This window comes from Canis lupus, chromosome 32 (genome assembly GCF_011100685.1).
Source record: "Canis lupus familiaris isolate Mischka breed German Shepherd chromosome 32, alternate assembly UU_Cfam_GSD_1.0, whole genome shotgun sequence".
NCBI lineage: Eukaryota > Metazoa > Chordata > Mammalia > Carnivora > Canidae > Canis > Canis lupus.
Genome location: NC_049253.1, coordinates 13,690,587 through 13,716,983, shown reverse-complemented (window position 1 = coordinate 13,716,983; position 26,397 = coordinate 13,690,587). Strand labels below are relative to the sequence as shown.

At 38.4% G+C, this 26,397-nt stretch overlaps 2 long non-coding RNA genes across 4 annotated transcripts in view; one reads left to right on the top strand and one right to left on the bottom strand.

Annotated features, from left to right (window-relative positions):
* LOC111093580 overlaps positions 1-26,397 on the bottom strand; it is a 77,895-nt gene that overhangs the window by 26,336 nt on the left and 25,162 nt on the right. The window lies entirely within an intron of this gene.
* On the top strand, positions 4,873-8,924 carry LOC111093645. 2 transcript variants are annotated; one of them, XR_005382733.1, is made up of 4 exons: positions 4,873-4,957; positions 5,107-5,227; positions 7,567-7,626; positions 8,535-8,916. It is a non-coding gene; the product is annotated as an uncharacterized LOC111093645 (long non-coding RNA). The 2 variants fall into 2 exon arrangements; XR_005382731.1 differs by having other exon boundaries at positions 4,874-5,227; positions 8,535-8,924.

Sequence of the window (26,397 nt, the reverse complement as noted above, 5' to 3'; positions counted from 1 at the left end):
ATATGAAATACAAGAACAGTCAGAATTTACAAGATAATCTAGAGGTGTGGTCTACTCAGTTCATCAAAATATATTCTGGGGGTACAGACTGTTGCGAACAGTTTGAAAGTTAAAACAAAATAGGCAAAAGAACTGCCACCCACAAGAGGAGGGGATGGGGAGTGGGGATGGACCACTGTGCAAAGAACGAAACACAAGTGTGAAATAAGTAGGTGCAAGATCAAATGGGCCTCAGTTGTTCAAAGGAAGACAAGGGTACCGGGAGGCAGCATCTCTGGGGAAGGCTGTGCAACACAGGTGAGATCCAAGCTGGGCCTCGAAGGGCAGGGGTGTCCGGGTAGGTGAACACACAGAGAAATCCTGCCTAATTAGCCCTCGATTTTTGGAATCTCTCTCCACAAACTCTATTATGTGGTCATCCTTCTCCTCTGGACAGTATCCTTTTATAATTATCAAAAGGAAAAGCACTTGGGGCCACTGGGGGAAGGCAGACAAAATTTTAGTTTAAATAAACCAGAGTTTGATTCCCAGCTCTGTGCTTTGGGGCACAATTTCCTCATCTCTATTAAATGGTAATAGCAGCATCTCTCACAAAGGTGGCCACGAGGCTCCCAGGGGCTATGCCTGGGAATGTGTCCAGCCTGGTGCCCAACATAAAATCAAGTTGGCTTTTCCAGACAATTCAGAGAGGCCACAGGAGGATACATTTGTACTTACCACCTTAAAAATCACTTTCTGAGATGAGAGGAAGTGGAACAGAAAAGGGAGAGCCCAGAGAAAGATGCCTTTTAAAGAGAGTTTCATCAGCAGATAAGCAAAGGCCACAATCACAGAACCCCAAAGAGTATATGATTTTAAAAGCAGCAGAAAGACAAAGTACTGAGCTATCAGAGGGGTCTGATGGCCCTGGGAGGGCTCCTCCACTCCAAAAGGCTGGAGGCTTGAGAGATGAGAATTAAGGAAAAGGAATAAGAGATAGAGAACATGTACTTTCTCCCCAAACTGGGGAAGTGAAAGCTCTAAATTAAGATTTAAATGCTGGTTAAATCTGTAAAATCAGCAAACAGAGATCCTTTAAAAAAAAAAAAAAAAAGTAAAAGGGAATGCACAGTTAGGGTGTGGGCTGCCTCATAAAATGACAGGTCATGTTGAGACAGCATGCACTATGAGTACAGCCTTTGCTGGTGCCAAGTGGATGGCTCTGTCCTGGATGACTTGACTTCTACAAACAAATGCAAAAGCAAGAGTCAAAGTGAGCCTGGAGTATTTAAGGCTATGAAAATGGAGACAGCTAAATATTGGCTCAAGGCAGATCTAACAAGAAAAAACTTGCATCATTCTGAATGGTGTGTTAGGAACAGCTGGGAAATAAACACAGTAAATCCCAGGCTGGGAGAGTAGGCCTCTGGGGACAAGTTCCACAGATATAGTTCACTTGACAGAAAAATCAAGTTTCAACTGGGGCTGATTCAAGCCAAGGTCACCACCTCCTACACAGAAATTGATAACAGCTGGTAGGAATTTGACTTCTAGCTGGGTCTGTGACCCACAACTATTGAGACCCAAAGAAACAATCCATGACTGGAGATGTCCTTCCTGACTCGATCCCAAGGCCCAAATCTATACTGCACAGGCTGGAGGCCAGCTCCATTCTTCTCCTAGGCTCTGGGTCCCTGAGTCACCCTTGATGACCAAAAAGCAAAGGACCCAAGGGTCAACATGTACAACATTCAGGACAGCAAAGAGGCCTGGGAAACTGTCCTATCACATGGAGCAGATGACTAAAAGACAGTCATCTCCAAATTAGGACCAGCCTAGTCTTCTTCCACCTACTTTTACCTAAAGGTATATTCATTTAAAATGATGTTTAGGGACACCTGGGTGGCTCAGCCATTAAAGTGCCTGCCTTTGGCCCAGGGTGTGATCCTGGAGACCCAGAATCGAGTCCTGCATTGGGCATCCTGCATGGAGCCTGCTTCTCCCTCTGCCTGTGTCTCTGCCTCTCTCTCATGAATAAATAAATAAAATCTTAAATAAATAAAATCTGAAGGAGGGAAGGAAGGAAGGAAGGAAGGAAGGAAGGAAGGAAGGAAGGAAGGAAGGAAGGAAGGAAGGAAGGAAGGAAGGAAGGAAGGAAAAGAAAGAGAGAAAGAGATGTGTTAAAGGAGTCTTATATGGGGAGGCAAATCAGAGTAGCAGTTCATAAAAGCATGGGCATGGTTAACTGCCAGGCCCGGGTTCAGATGAGGGCTTCATCAATGACAAGCCTGTTATTTACTGGCAACCTAGTCAACTCCTTTATGTTTAAGTTTCTTTATCAAGAGAGAATGATGCCTACACATCAGGAAACCTGTCAAGAGAGTTAATTAAGTAAGATCATTCATGAATTCCAGTTCTCAGCATAATATCTGTTACTATGTACTCAATAAATGGTGGCTATTGAAGGCTATTATTCTATAAATCTGAAATTTCACCTCACATTAATTTAAAAATAAAATGTTTCTAAAGTTTCAAAAGGTAACAAAGTTCAACTACAACTTCATTCAACAACATGGATGGATCTCACAAAATGTTGAGCCAAAAAAAGACTAAACACAAAAGAGTACAGATTATATTATTTAATCTATGGGAAGTTCAAAAAGAGGCAAAACCAATCCATTGGGGTTAGGAAAATCAGGGTAGTGGTTACCCTTCAGAGAGAAGATAGGGTTGGTAGTGGGTATTGAATAGTGGAGGGCATATTGTTTCTGTGTCTGGGAGCTGGTTACCCAAATGTGTTCATGTGAAAACCCATTGACCTATATACTTAACATAGGTGCCCTTTTCTGTATATGGTGTTACACTTCATTATAAAGTTCACTAAACAAGGTTTTGAAAAGATAAAGTCCTCATTTTCCTCTCATTTACTATAGAAACCTGGCTCCTCCCACTCATTCATTCATCCCACAAATATTGAACACCTGCTAAATGCCAGGCACCATTCTAGATGCATAGGATACATCAGTAAATGAGACAGAGATCTTGCTTTCATCTACTAAAGAATGGTCCATATTCAGGGAGGATGGGGAGGGGGGCAGCTAGGTAGAGTAGGAAGAAAAATCCTGGCTAAAACTCCTATTAACGTTTAGCTTCTTCATGAGGCAAATGGGCATGATAAATGTCTTGCCTACTTTTCAGGGAATATTTATGTATTTTACAATATATCTGGAAAAAGAAAAACTTCTCCCCTGGGATCTCATAAAGAACACACACTAGTCATGTGAGTAATGGCCTCAATCATGTCCTCATAGCAGAGGTCAGAAAAGCTTTCTTTCCCCTCCAAACATGACTCTGCATATCCTCTTTATATTGCCTTCTCATAGAAGTTTCCAGTTATACTCATGGTTTCCAAATCCAGAAATTTGGAATAATGCCTGATTAATGTTAGTAGGTTCCCCTTTCTCTACATCCTTGCCCATTTCTGTTGTTTCCTAAATTGTTAATTTTAGCCATTCTGACCAGTGTGAGGTCGTATTTCATGGAGGGTTTGATTTGTATTTTCCTGATGCTGAGTGATATTGAGCATTTTTTTCATGTGTCTGTTGGCCATTTGTTTTGTTTTGTTTTAAAAATATTTATTTATTCTTGAGAGACACAGAGAGAAAGGCAGAGACATAGGCAGAGGGAGAAGCAGGCTCCCTGCAGGGAGCCCAATGTGGGACTTGATCCTGGATCCTGGGATCAGGCCCTGATACGAAGGCAGATGCTCAACCGCTAAGCCACCCAGGTGTCCCTCTGTTGGTCATTTGTATGTCTTCTTTGGAGAAATGTCTGTTCACATCTTCTGCCCATTTCTTGACTGGATGTTTTGTTTTTTGGATGTTGAGTTTGATAAGTTCTTTATAGATTTTGGATACTAGCCCTCTATCTGATAAGACATTTGCAAAATCTTCTCCCATCTCATAGGTTGCCTTTTAGTTTTATTGGTGTTTCCTTTGCTGTGCAAAAGATTTTATCTTGATGAAGTCCCAATAGTTCACTTTTGCTTTTGTTTCTTTTGCCTTTGGATAGGTGTCTAGCAAGATGTTGCTGCAGCCAAGATCACAGAGGTTGCTGCCTGTGTTCTCCTGAAGGATTTTGATGGATTCCTGTTCCACATTTAGGTCTTTCATTCATTTTACTTTTATTTACAAAATTTGTTACAACAGCCCAAACTGAGACAAATGGAAATGTGAGATAGATTAATAATAATAATAATAATAATAATAATCATCATCATCAGACACAAAAGAAGAAATTCTGATGCATTTTATAACATAAATAAGCTTTAAGGCATTGTGCTAAAAGAAATAAGGCAGACACAAAGGACAAATACTACATGATTTCACTTGAGGTGCCCAATGTAGTCAGCTTCATAGAAATAGAAAACTGAGTACTTGTTGCCAGAGTTGGGAGTACAAGGGAATATGGAGCTAGTGTTTAATGGGGACAGAATTTCAGTTTGTAAAATTGAAAATTTTCTGGAGATGGAAGCTAGACAGCTCTACAATGATGTGAGTATGCTTAACACCACAAGACCATAGACCTAAAAAATGGTTAAAATAGTAAATTTCATTTTTTATGCATATTTTATCACCAAAAAAATAGTTAAAAAAATAAAACCTAAGTTGAAAATGTGGTAGCTCTGCAAGCATAGACTTTAAGAAAAGTCAGTACCTTTGCGCTCCCTTCTAAGCACATTAACTCGCAAACCCTTCCAATGTTTTTCATTTAGTGATACCTTCAGCAAATATTCATCGACCATGAGACAAGCCCTGTTCTAGAGACTGGAAATAGCACAGTTAAAAAAAAATCTCTGTATTCTTTGGAACACTTACATCATAATACACCAGAATCCCAGAGTTAGCAGTACCTGCAACTGGCCTCTTCTCTGCCACAGAGCAGTCCTCTCTACACAAGCAAAAGTAGCATTTTCATGGTAAAGGCTCATGAGAATGGTTCACAATGCCAATTCAACTGAGCATCTACAACATACCAGTCTTTGTGGAAGAACCACAGAAAGGGCTGGAAATAATAAATCTGACTTGGTCCCATCCCTTAACACACTTCCTTTTAACATAACTGCAGGCAGAGAGCATCAGACTCATTGAGTAGCAGGTACTTATGGATCAGGAGGATTGTGACAGCCCGCCATGGTACTTTTAGGCTGGGCACAGAACCTTCCAAAGACTATACTTTCATCTCCCAGGTAGGCTATGATATTACTTCTACGTTTGTAGCTTAAGAAGTTCCCAAACTAGAGGCTTAATAAGGATAATGAGAATTACTAACATTTAGAGAATTATACTATGGGCCAAACATTGATCCAAGTACCTTACGTAGATTAACTCTCTCAATCCTCATTAACCACCATTTAAGAGAAGTAATGTTATTATCTGCATGTTAGAGTTGACAAAACTGAGATGTAGAATTTAAGTAATTTTTTCAGGGTAATAGAGCTACTTATTAAGTGGCTCTGGAGCCTGGCAGCAAGTAAGGCAGCTGTGAGAAATTCTGTTTTATCAGGGCAGCAGATCTTTGGCTGACCAATCAGAACAGTCAGAGGCCCAGTAGGATGGCCTCGGCTATCTCAGTTAAGTCCAGCTCTCCAATTTTTCCAGAATTCCCAGATGATCATATATATACGTTAACCTCATTTGGGACTATAGGACTGTCCCTGCAGTCCTGTGGATTGTGTCTGGGCCCCATTAATGAACTGGCTAAGACACACTGTCCACTATTTCTTTGTTCCCTGTAAAAGGGATCTGGATCAGTGGGAAGGGGTGAGTGAAAAGGACAAAAAAAAGTGGCTTCAGATCCAACGACACAGCTTAGGATGGTGAGTCTGCATCACCTACACATTACAAACCCATCCCTCACCCCGCACCCCCATTCCAGCTGGGTCATGTACCTGACTCTCTGAAAATGTCAATGGAAAACATTATACAGTGATGTTACAATACTGGGATCCTGCCCTATTCAGCACTTCCAGCTCTAAATGACAAAAGCAAAGCAGTGTGGGTGTGGGTGGGCATGTGTCTGGTTCCAAGGACACGCCAGCAGCTGATGTCACAGCATCTCGCCTACCCCTTGATATATTAAATAGTGGTGAGTCACTCACTCTCATGATAACCACTCATAACCAGAATGTTTGAAGAGGGAAAACCCCGAAGGCTGTAAAAAATGACAACGGAAGGACAGAAAGACACCCAGAAGCCACTGCCTGCATCTAACTATGAGATCTTTCAGAGAAAAGAAGGCTGTTCAGCTTTCCAGAGTCACTATTAATGTGAGCCATTCGGAAACAGAAAGAATGACTCAAGAGAGCACTACCTGTCCTGGAAATGGGGTCACAGAGTAGAGGGTGGAGCAAGGGCTGAGGGGGAGTTTGAAGGAGGGAGAAGACAGACAAGAAAAGCACATTTCCTCACAGTTGATGCTCTTCTTAAATATTTAATGATGACACAGTATTTTCAAAAGGCCAGACACTCAAAAGTGGCAGATTGCCATCTACCTCAGAGCTGCAGAGACACAGAGAGATGGCCCAGAAAGGAAAGAATTTGCGTGCAGCATCTGCATCTGAATACCAGAGAGAGGAAAATCAACTGAGCAAAGAAAAATCTGCCCCCTATTTTCTTTCCAATCCATATACATGGACTCAGTGTACCAATGTGGCTACCAGGATTAGTGAGGGAGGGAGAAACAGTCTCCTTCCCCCACTAGAAAACCAAGAAGTTAAACACTTCCTATTGGGGAAAGGGAGTTATTCCTAATTCCTCCTTCTCTCTTATACTTGCTATCCTCTCCGCAAAATCTCATGCTTGTTAATCTGTTAGAAAATGGTACTGGGGCACCTGGGTGGCTCAGGGGTTGAGTGTCTGCCTTCGGCTCAGGATGTGATCTCAGGGTCCTGGGATCAAGTCCTACATCAGGCTCCCCACAGAGGAACCTACTTCTCCCTCTGCCCATGTCTCCGCCTCTCTCTCTCTCTCTCTGTCTCTCATGAATAAACAAAATCTTTTTTAAAAAGTGGTTCCATGTCTGATTTGGCAGATGAAAGTTGGAGATATCACCTCTTTTGGCACTGATCAGAATCCATGGGAAATGTGTCACTTACAGTCTTCTCAAGACCTGGGGAGAGACAAGTCTGCTGCATGAGGGACAAGAACCTAGTATCCAAAGAAAGACCATAGCATTTCAGCCACAGACATGGATTCAAATCCTGATTTTGCCATGTCTGAACTTGAGCATGTTAATTTTTCTGAGCCTTACTGTCCTCAGTCCAAAAAATAAGAATAATGATGGCTATCTCGCAGATTGGTTAGCGAATTAAACAAGATGATGTGAAGTTCACTACATAGTAAAAATTGTTCTTATTTTAGAAGTTTCTTTTCCAAAGCCAAACGAAGCCTCCTTCATATTCTTTCCCAGGACCTGCATTCCACCCAACCAAAGAAAAATCAGAACCAAATAAAAAGCCTAGCCTAGACTGAACACATTCACATTTTTATGTGTGTGTTTCTGCTTTGTTTATATTTTCCCCACTAGGAAAAATAAAAAGGGGAAAAGAGACATGCGAATATGAAGAATGCAGATATCTTCCATTGTGTAAGTTCAATTTTCCTGGGGTGTTGTGCATCCGGCTCTGATGGTGCCAGGAGTTCTCTTCTCAGACCTGACCAAGGAAAGGACGTTCACTTTCAGTTTAGAGTAACCCCTTCCCACTTTAACTAGACTTTTCCCCAGATGGGCCTGGGCATGTTTATGCTCACCCTCAGTTGAGGGAGAACATACTCCTGTGTTCTCTGAAAAAGGTAGGATGGAGTCAAGGGCCTGGAATGCACAAAGCCGTAAACCCAGCAATCTGATTCATTTTCTGATTAGTTGATTACATCCAGGGCCAGCTTCATGGTCATACAACCAGTGTAGTCACATAGGACCCCATGAGCACAAGGCCCCACACTTTGAGTATAATGCTCCTTCTGTCACTTTCTTGATAGTCTTTAAAAAGTTTCTTTTCTGTAAATGAAGTCTGGTGGGACCATGGAAAATGCGCTGGGAACTGGGAGCCTGGCTCATGCCACCTCCCAAGGATGGTTCTGGTGTTATAAAGTATGCAGCACAATCAATCCAGTACATTTCAGCTCCATAAGTTTCTTAATTCAGTAGGAAAAAACATTTTTAACCTCAGGTCTGTACTTCACCAAAATCTGGCTGCATTATTACAATCTGTTCAAAGTTTAACTTCTCTTTAAAGTAAATTTGCAAAAAAAAAACAAAAAAAACAAATAAAAAAAAAAAAAGTAAATTTGCAATAACAGTCCCAGTGACAAACTTCCAAAAGGCTTACTTTGGTTCCATGGATGAGATTTTTTTTAGGAAAAGGGCCATTATTGGAAATAATTGAAAGAATCTGATTCTTGATAGATTGAAGAATCTGATTATATTGATAACCAGCATCACTGAGAATTTCTCTTCTGCTAATGGAGCCAATGGTTGTCCTTCAACTTTCACAGGTGCACTAGGAGGAGACTTGGGATTGAAGAGGAATGGAGCAATCATTTGATCTGTTGAAAAGTCATGTTCATGAAGTGATAAGAAAACACATCTGTGTCTGTACATATTAAGTTGTGGTAGTCATACACAGCTTTCTTATAAATACTAAATTTTGTAACAGATTGGTTTTCAGTGATTTCTGTCTTCTGCTTTGCATCTGGTAAGTGATGCCATTTTGTTTAATCATTTTGTTGATCAATTAACATCAACTTTCTCAAGAAACAATAACTCTGCCCCTAATTTTTCACTGAACAGGTGCTTTTGATTTTTTTCAATTCATAGCTGATGAAAGCTTTTAGTACCATATAAAAGGCCATTAAATAATAAAACCAAGAAAATAGTTTGGATGTATGCCATACAATAAACGACAAAACTGTAGTGGGACTTCTCCCTTTATACCCTACAAAAAGACTGCCCAATTTCTGTTTTCTGTTCATTGTTTCATGTACGTTTAACCTTTACTGTCCTTCATTTTCTGCTGCCCATTATAGTGTCCTGTATCTCACAGGTTGGCACAACTGGCTGTTACAGAAGTAGGAAAGCAGTTTTATATACTACTCCCACCACCAAGAGCTAAAGGACTTAGATCTAGTTATCCACTGGCTCTTTTATCATGAGTGTTTTGCATGCTGTCCTTGAAAGACAGGTGCCTTTTAGACTTAACCACATGTTAGAATGAGAATTCTGTTCACTGACATACATTTCAAATACTAGAAGAGCCCATGGAAGAAGCTAGAAGTATAAAATGGAGTTCCTAATTTGCTATAAAAAAAAAATGAGGGACGCCTGGGTGGCTCAGCAGTTAAAGCATCTGCTTTTGGCTCAGGGTTTGATCCTGGAGTCCTGGGATCGAGTCCCACATCGGGCTCCCTCCGTGGAGCCTGCTTCTCTCTCTGCCTATGTCTCTGCCTGCCTGTCTGTCTGTCTGTCTGTCTCTATCTCTCATGAATAAATAGTCTTTTTAAAAATAAATAAAAAATAATAAAATAATAATAATAATAAAATAAAAAAATGAAAAATCTAAGACAAATGCTAAAATACACAGGACACTCCAACAGGCAGACCATACTGTTTGGTTATCCAACTTACAATCTTTCCCAGTAAAGCCAGAGTGATGTTTCTGAAATGCAAATTTCACCTTGTCTCTCTCCTAATGTCCTTCTCTTTGATGACTCCTTACAGGATAATGCTCAAACCCCTTGGAATAACCCACAGTGTCCTTCAGGATATGCATCTCCCTCATCACTCACCATCCCTATCTCACATAGAGTCCACCTGTTTAGAACAAGAAGAAAGAAAGAGGGATAGGGAACATGAACTCCATTTATTAGTTCAATAAAGGACCCTGCTCTGATTTCCTTGCAGGAGCCAAGATTTCGCACCAGTGCACCTCTCTGACTTTTCCCCTCCATCAGGTCACAGCCTAAATGTCACTTCCACAGGGAAGACTTTCTGCATCCTGTTAGAACCATCTATTTCCTTCTTTGATTTCCCTCTTGAACTACAATGACCAAGAAGATAGAATGAGAAACAAGACATATGCCTAGCTCTAACATCAGAGATAATACATGTAGTTAGCCTTCAAAAATATTATTTAAATACATAAACACGATAAAAGACAGTATATAATCAGGGCCAAATTAGCAGCACACAGTAACAATAATTGCCTAGAGTACAAAGGAGTGAGAGTGCTTTTCAGATACATCACACATCACTAAAGATATACTTGCTCTAGGTCTCAAAGAGCTCCAACAGGAAGAGTCAAGGTCAGGATTACAGTCAAGGTTGGGGTTAGATTAACAACAGAATGGGGCTCAGGAAATATACAATGGTTGGAGCAGTTTGTCTTCAGGGTTTATAAAAAGGACTGAAATAGAATTGAAAAGACGAAGGAGACCACATTACAAAGGTCTTCACTTCTAGTGTAGGGCATATTTAACTATCCTGTAGGCATCAGGAAGCCATTAAAAAGTTGTGAGCCGGAGTATATGATAATACAGCTAAGCAAATAAATTTTGCTAGAGAACAAACATTGGGAATCCTAAAACTCAACATTTCCAACTTCCTTAATTTAGACTCCAAACCGGACCTGCCTTCCAAAACCACAATCACAAACCCACAGAATAAAAATAAAACAGACAACAAATTTCTGGGGCTATCCCAGAGATTCATTCAGAATCAAAGCATACCATCTAGGTCTCAAAAAATAAAATACACCCAGTGTTAGCATTTCAGTAATTGGGAAGGGAATTACAGCCCTTCCAGTAATGAAGTTTAATCCACCTCATTTTTTCAGTGTCATTCAGGCTAATTTTTCAAATATGAATTGAAAACTCTTGTTCTAATTCTTATTAGGGGCGCCTGGCTAGTTCAGTCAGTTAAGCATCCTACTCTTGATTTCAGCTCAGGTCATGATCTCAGGGTCATGGGATCAAGCCTTGCTTCAGATTTCCCACTCAGCAGGGAGTCTGCTTCTCTCTCTCCCTCTGCCCCTCCTCCACTTGTACTCACTCTCTCTAAATAAATTTTTTAAAAATTAAGTCTTATTATATAACTTGTTATATGGGTGTACACAAGGAATTCTCATCTATTTGTTCCTCACTCTTTTTTAAGATTTTATTTAATTATTCATGAGAGAGGTAGAAACACAGGCAGAGGGAGAAGCAGGCTCCCTGCAAGGATCCTAGTGTGGGACTCAATCCCAGGACCCTGGCATCACGATCTAAGCTGAAGGCAGACACTCAACCACTGAGCCACCCAGGTGCCCCTATTTGCTCCTTACTCTTAAAGTAACTTTCCCTCTATCAGAAATATCCTCTCTCCAGCTGAATGGAAGCCAGTGTAGAGATATAGTCAGTCTCCGTCTTCACCTCCCCATCTCCCCTCCTTGCCTTTCTTCCTGTCTCTCTCTTTCTTCACCCCACCCCCTGCACACACACACACCCAGAACCAACTGTGACTCAGAAAAGAATTATTGACTTAGTACAAACCTGTCACCAGCCATGTTATTAAATATAGTGCTTTCGTAATGACAGCCCCACTCCCTGTGCCTCCGTCCCTCCTCCCACTGACCTAGCTGCCTTTCATTTTGAATTGAAGTACCCATTAAAGGAATCCAGAATGTCTCTTTCTCCATTCATATAGGCAACATTTTATCATATACTATCTGGTTGGTTACCCACACATATCTATCTTTCCAGCCATAACACAAAGGCACATGTGGCACATCTGTCCTTGCTAAGGACCAACGCACATGACGATTTGGGTGGAGTTCACTTCGTCAATTCAAATGCCAAAGAGGATAAAAATGGTAAATTTCACAGTTCAGCAGTAAAATAATAGTAACCTGTTATTTAACTGACACGGCCAACAATTCTGTCTTGAAAATATGCATCTGACAATTTTCTCTTACTCCCCAGAACTTTCACCTTCCAGAGACGCAACCAATAATTTTTGCTCATCCTGGGACATAGCTGACAATTTTTTTTCTTCCACAGTGTAGATTGACAATTTGTTCTTGAGAAAACAAAGGTCATAGAATTGTACCCATCAGTCACCACTGAAACTCAACACAGCTAAGATAATGTAGCTTAAATATTTTTCTACTTTAAAGATAGCAGCCTTTCCCCCAAATGTTATTTTTTGCTATCTTTCAATAAAAGAAAAATGAGTCTAGAAAGGATTGCTTTTGACAACTGAGACAAATAATTCCTCATAGCTGACTTGTGCATACCACCTGTTTTCCTCAGCTGTTCTCTATTCCCACTGTTCAGAACTTGGACAGTGGTTTATTTTAATGCGAAAGATGTGTTGATTGCATTACAGGAATGATTCCTATGCAGAATCACTAAGGAAGCCTAACCTATTTCTTCTGAGTAGGATAAAAATATTCAGGACTTAGTCATTGAGGCTATCTCTTTCATCACGAAAATTCAAAATCTAAAAGATTAGCTATAACTGGAAAATTTTAATAAAAATCCAGTAATAGATACTATTAGATTTTTCCTGTAAAATTCCCAAAGGTACAGACCTACCAGTCCAGTATAATTTAGGAGACTGAACCTCTCAGGAGCCCATCTTTGACTCTGAGTCTCCTACTATCCCCATCCAAGACCAACTCCTTGACATTATTGTTCTCTTCTTGCATGTATCATTCCATACTAAGGGAGACGATTGGAGAAACCAGAGAAAACTAAATCTTTTCTTGATAGAATAACATGGTTCCCTTTTATCATATACTCCTGGTACTTCTACTTTATTCTCTATATATGGAGCCCCTACATGTGAAGGCCCCCCAAAAAACTATCAAAATAAGTCAATACATGGTAGGTAAGACATGTTAGAAACTGCCCAAACAAGTCTGATATGTTTTTCCTTTTTGGCAGATGGCTTCAAATCTAACAGCCATAGTGCCTACATCCTAAATTGTCTTTAAGTAACTTATTTGATCCAAAGCACTTTATTAACCATTTTTAATTGTAGCATGCTCAAGGAAAGCAGATGACCTTAAGAATATAGCTTTCATAAGGGCTTCTGACAAACTCCTCTTTTACACTCCTCCAATCTCTCTGGCTCACTCTTCTACCCATGTCTTCTTGCTCTCCTCCTTACTAGGAGTTTTATTTTCAATAAACAAGTCTGCTTATTATCAACACAGGAAATTAGGGTTTCTAGCCCTTGCTTTTCTTTCTCAGACAAGGACAGCTGCTCAGCATCTGTGGGAAATGGTTTTATTAAAGGGATGGGGGAGTATTGGTTTGGTGTAGTGGACAGGAGAAGTCAAAATTAGAGTCATATTAGTTCTCTTGCTGCCCCAGACTGGAAAAGAATCATGAGGCTCCTCACTCAAAGGCCGCATGAAGGCAATGAAAAAAACCACAATTACTTCCCTGAGGATCCTCTTGCCAGGGCTATAATTGGGCACCCCATGGTACTCAGTTTTAACCACAATGATGAACAAGCCTCTGCCATTGCATGTACAAAATGCATCCTGGAGCTAAAGTTGTAGGTGACTTTTGAATTGATTTCTCATAATGTAATCAATAAAATGCTTCATTGTGACTCAACAAATCCTGCAGACATTACTAGAAGATATGAATGATGCTTTACATTAGGCTCTCAGATCTTTACAAAAAGCAAATGGAATTCTATGCTTTCACCACTGATGAAAATCTGTGGACAAGAAAAAATCCAGGCTACCCCCAATGTTCCCACTATAGCCCAATTTTATTTAATCACTCAAATTTTATTTTTGGAGAACGTTGTGCCATGTAAAATATGTATTTCTTTAAAAACCTACCCTGATTTTGTTTTAAATTTAGGCCATGTGAAAAAAGTCAGGAACATAGAGAAAATTGTACTCGATTTTAACTATTGCCATTTACAGCTTGAAACAAGCCCCACATTTCCCAGGATTTTCATTTTTTCTCATCTTTCCTGATGAGATCTCAAATCCTAATTCTAAACTTCTCAAGTGCTCCTTAAGAAAACCTGAATGCCAGACCAAAACACCACTGAGACATGCTCAATGTGTTGAAAAGTGATTTATTTGTTCTTCAAAACCATGAGCCAGAAAATAATTTAGATCACAGAACCAAGCACATGGACTTGCTCTAAAAACAGGAAACCATATTCCCTTACTGAAGAAAGGAGCTTTCATCACTCTTTCCTTCCTCTTCAGCCATAGCTGAGTTGACCAACAGTGGGTACTTTTCAAAAGGAAACTGAGATACAAGAGCACAATGAACCAGATTATCTCTCAGAATTTGAGCTATGAACAGACATATCTTGCTCAACCAATTTGCCCTAGGGGGTGCCTCTTCAAAGCAGTTCCCATCCCATCATACTCAGCAGAACCAGCTCTTACCACAAAGCTGGCACACAGAGGGCTAGCCCTGTTCACTACCATGCCTGCAGTAATCATGGCCCAGCTACAACAGGAGAGTTCATACAACCCACACAGGGGACATCCATGGAGTGCCTAGTGCTGGTGACTAAGTGGGGATTGGGCTTTTCTACATGAAGTGACTTCTTCTATCTAAGGCCACTCCTACAAGACCAGGAAACATAGCCAATCTACTTAATTCACAGAAACACAGAGAATCTGGTAAGTGAAAAGACATAGGAATATGTTCCAAACCAAAGAATAAGACAAAATATAAGAAAAAAAAAACTAAATGAAATGGAGATAAGCAATCTATCTGTCCAAAGTAATTTTTACAAAGATTCCCACCAAACTTGGGAGAAGAATGGATAAATACAGTGAATATTTCACCAAAGAGATATAAAAAAAAAAAGCACTTAGAGTAGAAGAATTCAATAATTGAAATAAAAAATACACTAGAAGGAATCAACAGCAGATTAGATGATGCAAAAGAATGGATCAACAACAATCTGAAGGGGTAGTGGAAATCATCCAAGCTGAAGAGCAAAAAGAAAAAATGATTTTTAAAAAATGAGGACAGTTTACAGGCACTCTATATACCTCTGTGTGTGTGTGTGTGTGTATATATATATATATTTTTTTTCATACCAACCATTTTTTCTGACCAACCATACCAGTATTCACATTGTAGGGGGTCCCAGAAGGAGGAGAGAGAAAGAAAGTGGTAAAAAAAAAAAAAAAAAAAACCACTTATTTGGAGAAATAATAGCAATAAAATTCCCTAACCTGGGAAAGGAAACAGACATCAGGTCCAGGATATATAGAGAGCCCCAAACAACATGAACCCAAAGAAGTCCATACCAAGACATGTAATAACTAAAATGACAAAATGTAAAGGTAATGAGAGAACCTTAAAAGCAGCAAGAGAAAAGCAACTAGTTGTTTATAAGGAAATACCCATAAGACTACCAGCAAAACCTTTGCAGGCCAAAAGGGAGTAGCACAGTATAGTCAACGTGTTGAAAGGAAACAAGCAAGAATACTCTACCAAACAAGGGTATCATTCAGAATGAACAAGAGGGGAGCCCGGGTGGCTCAGCGATTTAGCGCCGCCTTCAGCCCAGGGAGTGATCCTGGAGACCTCTGATTGAGTCCCGCGTCAGACTCCCTGCATGGAGCCTGCTTCATCCTCTGCCTGTGTCTCTGCCCCTTCCCCTTGTGTGTGTGTGTGTGTGTGTGTGTGTGTGTGTGTGTGTGTGTTTCTCATGAATAAATAAAATCTTAAAAAAAAAAAGAATTGAAGAAGAGATGAAGTCCTGTAGTACTACAGGCCTACCTCAAAAAGAAAGAGAGAAAGAAAGATCTCGAACAATCTAACATTATACTTAAAGGAACTAAAATAAGGATTAACAAAACCCAAAATTAGTAAAGAAGAAAATAGTAAGAATCCTGTGGCGGTAAAAACTAAAAAAATAGAAGCCATTAATAAAACCAAAAGCTGTTTTTTTTTTTTAAGATATGCAAAATTGATGTACCTTTAACTAGATTCATCAAGGAGAGAAACCAAACAAATAAAATAAAAAGTGAGAACATATAATGTTTGTCCTTCTCCGATTGACTTACTTCACTCCGCATAATACCCTCCAGTTCCATCCACGTTGAAGCAAATGATGGGTATTTGTCGTTTCTAATGGCTGAGGAATATTCCATTGTATACATAAACCACATCTTCTTTATCCATTCATCTTTCGACGGACACCGAGGCTCCTTCCACAGTTTGGCTATTGTGGCCATTGCTGCTAGAAACATCGGGGTGCAGGTGTCCCTGCGTTTCATTGCATCTGTATCTTTGGGGTAAATCCCCAACCGTGCAATTGCTGGGTTGTAGGGCAGGTCTATTTTTAACTCTTGGAGGAACCTCCACACAGTTTTCCAGAGTGGCTGCACCAGTTCACATTCCCACCAACAGTGTAAGAGGGTTCCCTTTTCCCCGCATCCTCTCCAACATTTGTGGTTTCCTGCCTTGTTAATTTTCCCCATTCTCACTGGTGTGAGGTGGGATCTCATTGTGGTTTTGATTTGTATCTCCCTGATGGCAAGTGATGCGAAGCATTTTCTCATGTGCGTGTTGGCCATGTCTATGTCTTCCTCTGTGAGATTCCTCTTCATGTCTTTTGCCCATTTCATGATTGGATTGTTTGTTTCTTTCCTGTTGAGTTTAATAAGTTCTTTATAGATCTTGGAAACTAGCCCCTTATCTGATACGTCATTTGCAAATATCTTCTCCCATTCTGTAGGTTGTCTTTTAGTTTTGTTGACTGTATCCTTTGCTGTGCAAAAGCTTCTTATCTTGATAAGGGAAGGGAGAATAAATGTGTGGGAAATATCAGAAAGGGAGACAGAAGATAAAGACTCCTAACTCTGGGAAACGAACTAGGGGTGGTGGAAGGGGAGGAGGGCGGGGGGTGGGGGTGAATGGGTGATGGGCACTGAGGGGGGCACTTGACGGGATGAGCACTGGGTAGTATGTTGGTAAACTGAACACCAATAAAAAATAAATTTATTTAAAAAATAAATTAAAAAAATAAAAAGTGAAAGAGAAGTCACAATTGACATCACAAAAATACAAAGGCTTATAAGAAATTACTATAAATAACTGTATGCCAACAAATGGCATAACCTAAAAGAAATGGCTAATTTCCTAGAAACATACAATCTTCTAAGACTAAATCAGGAATAAATAGGAAATCTGAATAGACGGATTATAGGGCATGAAATAGATTCTGTAATTTAAAAAATTCCCAACAAACAAAAGTCCAGGACCAGATGGCTTCACTAAATTCTACTGTATATTTTAAAAAGGATTAATACCTATCTTTTTCAACTATTTCAAAACAATTGAAGGGGAAGAAATGCTTCCAATTTCTTTTTATGAAGCCAGCATCATCCTGAACCAAAGTCAAAGACACTACAAAAATAAAATTACAGCTCAATATCTGTGATGAGCACAGATACAAAACTCCTCAACAAAATATTAACAACAACAAAAAATATTAATAACAAAATTAAAAAACACATTAAAAGGATCATACACCATGATCAAGTGAGATTAATTCAGAGATGCAGGAACAGTTCAACATTTACTAATCAATAATTTGACATTCTGAATTAACAAAATCAAGAATAAAAATCATGATCATCCCAGTACATGCAGAAAAAACATTTGACAAAATACAGCATCCATATTGTGAAAATTTTCAACAAACTAGGTGAATAAAAGTGAGTATAAAGTGAACAAAAGTGAATATAAAGTGAACATACCTCAATATAATAAAGGCCATAAGTGACAAACCCACAGCTAACATTATATTCAATGGCAAAAGGCTTTCAGCCTTTCCTCTAAGACCAAGGACAAGACAAGGATGTCACTTTTGCCACTTTCATTCAACATAATACTGGAAGTCCTGGCCACAGCAATCAGACAAGAAAAATAAATAAAAAGTATTCAAATTGGTAAAAAAAAAAAAAGAAAAAAGAAGTAAAACTGTCACTGTTTGTAGATGACATGATACTATATAGAAAAAACCCTAAAGACTCCCCCAAAAAACTATTAAAGCTATTACATGAATTCAGCAAAGTTGCAGAATACAAAATTAATATATAGATATCAATTGCATTTCTATATATTAATAAACTATCTGAAAGAGAAATGAACAGTCCCATTTACAATTGTATTAAAAAATACCTAGAAATATATTTAACCAAGGAAGTGAAAGAGCTCTCTACTCTAAAAACTCTAAGAAACTGATGAAAGAAATTGAGGATAGCAAAAATAAATGGAAAGATATATTGTGCTCATGAATTGGAAGAAATAATATTGTTAAAAATGGCCATCTTGGGGATCCCTGGGTGGCTCAGAGGTTTAGCGCCTGCCTTCAGCCCAGAGCATGATCCTGGAGTCCCGGGATCGAGTCCCACTTTGGGCTCTCTGCATGGAGCCTGCTTCTCCCTCTGCCCGTGTCTCTGTCTCTCCCTGCCCCCCCCCCCTCTCTCTTATGAATAAATAAAGTCTTTTTTAAAAAATTGCCATCTTAAAGCAATATACAGATTCAATGCCATCTCTATCAAAATATCAACAGCATTTTTCACAGAACTAGAACATATAATCCTAAAATTTGTATGGAACCACAAAAGACCTCAAATAGCCTATAACCTTGGGAAAGAACAAAGCTGAAGGTATCATTCTCTCAGATTTCTAACTATACTACTAATCTATAGTAATCAAAACAGCATGGCATTGTGATGAAAACAGACCCAGACCCATAGATTAATATAACAGAATACAGAGCCCAGAAACAAACCTATGTTTGTTTGGTCAATTAATCTACAAGGAAGCAATTAATCGAGGGTAGGCAAGAATGGAGAAAATACATTCTCTTCAATAAATAGTGTCAGGAAAACTGGACAAGGTGCAAAAGAATGAAAATGGACCACTTTCTTACACTATACACAAAAAGAAACTCAAAATCGGTTTAAGACCTAAATGTAAGACATGAAGTTATAAAACTTCTAAAGGAAAACATAGGCAGTAATCTTTTGGATATCAGTCCTAGAAATATTTTTATGGATCTATCTCCTCAGGCAAGGGAAATAAAAACAAAACCAAACAGCTGGGACTACACCAAATTAAAAAGTTTTTGCACAGTGAAGAAAACAATCAACAAAATGAAAAAGCAAACTACTACATGGGAAAAGATATTTGCAAATGAAACATCCAATAAGGGGTTAACATCCAAAATAATAAGGAAATTTTACAAAACCAAAACAAAATAAACAATAAACAAAGAACAATCCAATTTTTTTAAGTGGGTCGAGGATCTGAATAGCCATTTTTTTTTCAAAAGAAGATACACAGATGGCATAACACATACATGAAAAGATGCCCAACATCACTAATCAGGGAAATGCAAATCACAACCTCAAAATAAGGTTTTATGATATCACAATGAGATACCACCTCACAGAATAGCTAAAATCAAAATGATAAGAAATAACAAGCGTTGGTGAGGATTTAAGAAAAGGGAACCTTCATGCACTGTTGATGGGAATATAAATTGGTGCAGTCACTATAGAAAACACTATAGATGCTCTTCAAAAATTTTTTTTTTTTTTTTTTTTTTTTTTTTTTTTTTTTTTTTTTTCTTCAAAAATTTAAATGTAGAAATTCCATGGAATTCAGAAATTCTACTACTGGGTATTTATCCAAGGAAAACAAAACACTAGTTTGATTAGATATGTGCACTTTTATGTTCATTGCAGAACTATCTTTAAGAACTATCTGCCAAGATACAGAAGCAACCTAAGTGTCCATCAACAGATAAATGGGTAAACAAATGTAGTATATACACAATGGAATATTACATAGTTATGAAAAGGAATGGAATCTTTTTAAAAAAATTTTTAATTCAATTAGCCAACATATGGTACATCATTAGTTTCCCATGGAGTTCAGTTATTAATCAGTTGCATATAACACCCAGTGCTCATCACATCACATGCCTTCCTTAATGCCCATTACCCAGTTATCCCATCCCCCACACCCACCTCCCCTCCAGTCACCCTCAGTTCATTTCCTATAGTTAAAAGTCTCTCATGGTTTGTCTTCCTCTCTGATTTCTTCCCTTTTAGTTTTTCTCTCCTTCCCCCTATGATCCTCTGCATTGTTTCTTACATGCCACATATGAGTGAAACCATATGATAATTGTCTTTCTCTGACTGACTTATTTCGCTCAGCATAATACCCCCTACTTCCATCCACATCATTGTAAATGGTAAGATTTCATCCTGTTTGATGGCTGAGTAATATTCCATTGCATATATAAACCACATCTTCTTTTTTTTTTTTTTTTTCTGTGTCCCAGTTTTTATGGTTTTGCAGCAGAATACATCTTCTTTATCTATTCATCTGTCAATGGACATCTGTGCTCTTTTCACAGTTTGGCTGCTGCTATAACATTGGGGTGCAGGTGCCCCCTTTGAATCACTACATTTTTATATCTTTGGGGTAAATAGTAGTGCAAATGCTAGGTCACTGTGTAGCATTATTTTTAACTTCTTGAGAAACCTCCATACAGTGTTCCAGAGTGGCTGTACCTGCTTACAAAAAGGAATGAAATCCTGTTTTTTGTGACAACGTGGATGAACCTAGAGGTATTATACTAAGTAAAATGAGTCAGACAGAGAAAGACAAAGACTGTATGATTTCACTTGTATGTGGAATCTAAAAAAAAAAATGAACAAAACAAAACAGAAACAGGCTCATAAATAAAGACAAACTAGTGGTAAGAGGGTAGGTGGATGGGTGAAATAGGTGAAAGGGATTAAGAGGTACAAACTTCTAGCTACAAAATAAGTAAGTCACAAGGATGTAAAGTACAGCATAGGGAATGTAGTCAATATTTTAATAATTTTATATGCTGACAGATGGTAACTAGACTTTTTCTGGTAAGCATTTCATAATGTAAATAAAGGTCAAATTACTGTGTTGTACACCTGCAGCTAATATAATATTGTAGGCCAACTATACTTGAATAAAAAAATTAACTTGAGCTAGGAAACATGAGTAATGCATCAATAATATGATCATGGATACAAGAATTATAAGAATAATCATGTAGAATTGGGCCAGGGAAGCCACATTGAGCCAGATGTTGATGAAGGCAAAACTGTGGCCCTTTTCCCCTAAACATTTACATTGGGCTATGAAACTGTGGGCCAATCCTAAGTTTTTCACGATGTGTCAGTACTTTGAGCAAATGGCAGGAACATAAACCAGCCATGCTATTAAAACTACTGTCTTTATACTAACATCTGTCCGGGTGGATGTTTTCTCATGGTGTAAAACAAAAAGCGCAACAAATCAGGTTTGCCACTCCTTACTGTTTTTTTCCAATGTGCATTGAATGAAAGATTTAAAACAGAATTCCAGAAAAAACAGGTGGCATGGGAGCCAGAATTGATGTTAGCCAAATACTCTGTGGCACAGATTCATCCTTTAACCGATTGTCCATCCCATGAAAGCTCTTTACTATCTATCTATCTATCTATCTATCTATCTATCTATCTATCTATCTATCAAGATTTTATTTCTTTATTCATGAGGGACACACAGAGAGAGAAAGGTAGAGACACAGGCAGAGGGAAAAGCAAGCTCCATGCAGGGAGCCAGATGCAGGACTTGATCCCAGGACTCCCAGGATCACACCCTGGAGCTGAAGGCAGCTGCTCAACCGCTGAGCCATGAAGGCATCCCAAATAAAATTAAAAAAAAAAAAAAAAAAAAAGACAGAGGAAGTGCATGACTTGTTGAATTTCCAGTTCTAGTTTCTGCATGGCCTTGCTCTACTTGGTTTTCTATTCTTAAATGTTTATGTCTACTCTAACTTAAGTGGGTATTTAGTCTTATAAACAGTAAACTTTTAAAAAAAAAATAGGGTTTCTTAAGTGGCCCAGTTTACCAATTCACATGCAAAGTCAAATTGTGTACTGTTTGGGAATGAAAATACTATACAACAGAAAGGTCAAGAAAAAGCATTCCTGAGCATCATGGGTGCTTTCCTTTTTACTGCATCTAGGAACAAACAAAGCCTTCAGCAGTATTTCCATCCTCTCCCTGTCACCACTTCTGGTGTTGTGTAGCTTCTAGATCATAGAAATCATGTCTCCAAGGTTCTTTGGTTAACACCATCATATTTAATTTTACTATTTGGAGCTATTTGGTCTACTCCAGTGACACCAACAAATCTTTTGAGAAAGAGAAGAGTGTTTCTTTTCCTTTTTTAAACATTATTCAGATTATTTTCTCAACCCTTTGAGAGTCCCACAAAGATAGCCTGATTTTTCAAAAATTTACCAACTCCTACTCTGATCGCCCACGTAAAAAACAGATGACATCAGAGGAAATTTGGGGTACCATCAGACAGTCTGAATAAATGACATAAAACATTAGCAAGCTTCAGGAAGCACTGGTTTTACATTTCTCTCTTCTTTTCCCACCTACTAATACATACACCTAAGTTAATTCCCTTTCAACACACCTCGCTTTGCTGCTGAACCACTCCTACTTGAATGAACCCAGCACTGCCTTGTGGCTTGGCATATCCTCTCTTACTTTTTCTCATCATGAGGCCCAGCTTGTTTTACTCTTTTTGCCCTGTATACCTTTTACATTTTTCCCCTTGGTGTTTCCCCCAACATATCTCACCTACATCCTCACTTGGTCAAAATCCCCCATAACACGAGATGTTCAGGAAAAAGAACCAGACCAAAAAACAGAAGACAACAGCTAACAGTCCCAGCTCTGCCATCAACAAGTTATGCAATCTATTCCTTTGTTTTCTAATCTATATAAGGATAAAGAGTTCAAACAAGTGATCATCAAGCAACTTCCTAGTTCTAATATTCTGTAACTTTATTTTTTCAAATGAAAAAGTTTTTAAAAGGGATTTTTCTCATTACTAGTCTTTGTATCCTTAGTACTTAACACAATATCCAGTACTTACAGTTTGCCTAATAAATACTTGTTTGGTGAATGAGAGTATCTGGTTTGTGACAGAAGTGTCAGCAACATTACACTTTTATGTCATCATTGTGATAAAATAGAAATATGAAATATAATGTAATAGAAAAGTGTATTTTCCATAATTCCAGGTGTCAGAGGCAGGTGAAATAAACTGAAGAGAATATTCTCCATTAAAGGAGGAATCAAACTGATGGGAATCAATTAGAATTTTTAGAGGTCTATAGATCATAAGAAAGGTCTTTTGTCAGAGCCATGGGCCTTTAGAAGGAAGCAGAGCCTGACAAGTGAGGCAAAGTAATTGATCAGATTGTGTGATGTGATCTCTCCTAACAGCCCTTCAAGTTTTCAATAATGCTATTTAATCCACAAAATCATAACTGATTGGATTTTTTCATGGAAAATAAAAAGAAATGATGAAGGTCTTTATATTGACTGGTATAGGCTAAATTATAATGATATAAACATGCTAGGATTGATATATAGGAGTGGCCATGAGAAATAAGTATGGGAAGGGGTACCTGGGTGGCACAGTCAGTCTCTTGGTTTTGACTCAGGTTGTGATCTCAGGGTCATGAGATGGGGCCTGGTGTTGGCCTCCACCTCAACGTTGAGTCTGTTTGAGAATCTCTCTCCCTTTCCTTCCACCCCTCTCACCACCTATATGCTCTCTCCCTCTGAAATACATAGATCTTGAGAAGGACAGGAGGAAGGGAGGAAGGGAGGAAGGGAGGAAGGGAGGAAAGGGGGAAGGGGGGAAGGGGGGAAGGGAAAGGGAAAGGGAAAGGGAAAGGGAAAGGGAAAATAGATAACAGAAATTTTGTGGAGAATTCTGTATACAGAGTAACTGAGATATTGAGGGTTTGAACCGAATTTACCTAAATCTTCCAAAAACACCAACTGATATCTGGGTTATACATTCATTTCATTTTTAATAAATGGACACAAATGCATCCCTGGTCTACTATTAAAAATGTAATTATAAGGAACTAGTATATCAAAATTACGTATATATATACACACACACCTTTATACCTGTGATACATATAAACATGTATACCTTCAATGTACAACTGTAGGTAGATATAGGTCTACAATGGAATATTACTCAGCCATCAAAAGAGTGAAATCTTGCCATTTGCAACAACATGGATATAGAATGTACATCTAGAATGTATTATGCTAAGTGAAATAAGTCAGAGAAAGAAATACCACATGGTTTCATTCATCTGTGGAATTTAAGAAACAAAACAGATGAACATAGGAGAAGGGAAGGAAAAATAGGATAAAAAGAACAGAGAGGCAAACCATAAGAGACTCTTAACAAGAGAACATATCGAGGGTTGCTGAAGGGGAGGTGGGTGGGGGATGGGCTAAATGGAGGATGGGCATTAAAGAGGGCACTTTTGAGGAGCACTGGTTATTATATGTAAGTGGTGAATCACCAAATCCTACTCCTAAAACCACTACTACAGTATACATTAACTAAGTTGAACTTAAATAAAAATGTGGAAACAAAGATTAACAGAAAAAGGGAAATTACCTTATCTTAATAAGTGAGACTATATTTGCTTTTACGTCTATCCAAAAATCCTAACTAAAATTTTAAAAATTAACTCTAGATCTCTGCCTCTTAAACTTTTATCATACCAATAACAACTGAACCAAAGCAGTCAATGAGAGGAAATCATAAAAGAACCACTTGAATAGGTCAGCATTATTTTGAGGAGCAGATTGAAGCAAAAGATGTTCACTCATCTAATTACTAGGCAGTTTTCAAACTGCTCCAGTTCACATTCAAAAGGAGATCTAACATAATTCCATGTGGTATTAGCCCTGCTTCATACTTCTAACCACTCTTATCAGGAGCCACTTATCATAACATCTACGATTGTCCATCTCAGGATGCACTTGACTTATCAGTGAAATCATTACTTGAAAGGGTAAAATCATATAAGTGGCTGGGAGATGACAAGCCAGAAATTTTTTTTAATGGTGTTATGCTGAGGTTAGCTTTTGAAACTTTTTTCCCCCCCCGGAACAAAAAAGATAACATGTTTACTATAGAAAGTTAAGCAATATAGAAGAGTTTCAATAAGAATAAGGTTAAATGTCAATCCAAATCCACCAGAGATGACCACTGTGAATGTCACTGGTGAACATCCTTTTTCACATCTCTTTACGCAAAGATGTAATTGTAAAAGCATATATAAATAACTTCATAATTCGTGTGAACTACTTTCTCCCCTTGATTTATCTGCTTAGGCTGCTACAATGAAATATCACAGACTGAGTACCTTAACAAAGGAAATTTATTTTCCCACAAATATAGAGGCCAGTAGAAGTCCAAGATCAAGGAGACAAAAAGGTCAGCTTCTGATGGGATCTCTCCTTCTGGCTTGTAGATTCCTAACTTCTCACTGTGCCTTCACATGGCTTTTCCTTCATGCATGCAAAGAGAGAGCTCTGGCGTCTCTTCCTCTTCTCATAAGGATACTAGTTCTATCAGATGAGGGACCAGCCCTAGTTACATCATTTAATTTTAGTGCCCCCCTAAAGGCCATGTCTCCAAATGCAGTCATATTGGGGGTTAAGATTTCAACATTTGAATTTTGGGAAGACACAATTCAGTCCATAACATCACCCATAAAAAGTTTAAAGATATTTAAATTCATATCAGTAACTATAGATCTACATGATCATTTCAAGGGTTTCCTAATATTCCCTTGTATAGATGCACTATTGTTTAAACAATTACACAGTTGTATTTTTTTCTTGATACCATAAAAAATGCTGCAAGGAAAATACATATATTGTATGTGTATGTATGCTTGTGCTCTTTCCAACAATTTTCTTATGATAGATTCCAGGTAAAATTCTCTTTGTGGGAAATGAGTCTTTAGGAAATTGGTACCAAAGATGCTGTTGTTCTGGCTCTGGTCATTGATGTGAGTAATACAGTCTTCTTTTTCTGACTCAGGCATTCATGAACTGAGACAGCCTAAACTGTTGGTTTTGCCAGTAATGTAGAATCTCAGATGTTTCCCTGCTCTTGACATTTTTTTTTCTTGACACATTTTTACCAGAATTTATGATGCCATCCATTATCCTTGGCAATATAGGGCATTCTCTACCTCAAGCCTCATATGGTTAATAGTTTTAAAACAGTAGAATCTTGTTTTATTTGTAATTTGTACAGGTTTATTGGGTATTTCTATCTTTAAGTATTAATTTTTCTATTATGTCTCATGATTGTTGTATAAAATTGGAAGAGTTCTTTGTACGTGAGGAATATTGGCATTTTGTCATATAGGTTGAAAGAAACCAGTTTATAAGTATTCAAATGTGTGTTTTATTTTTT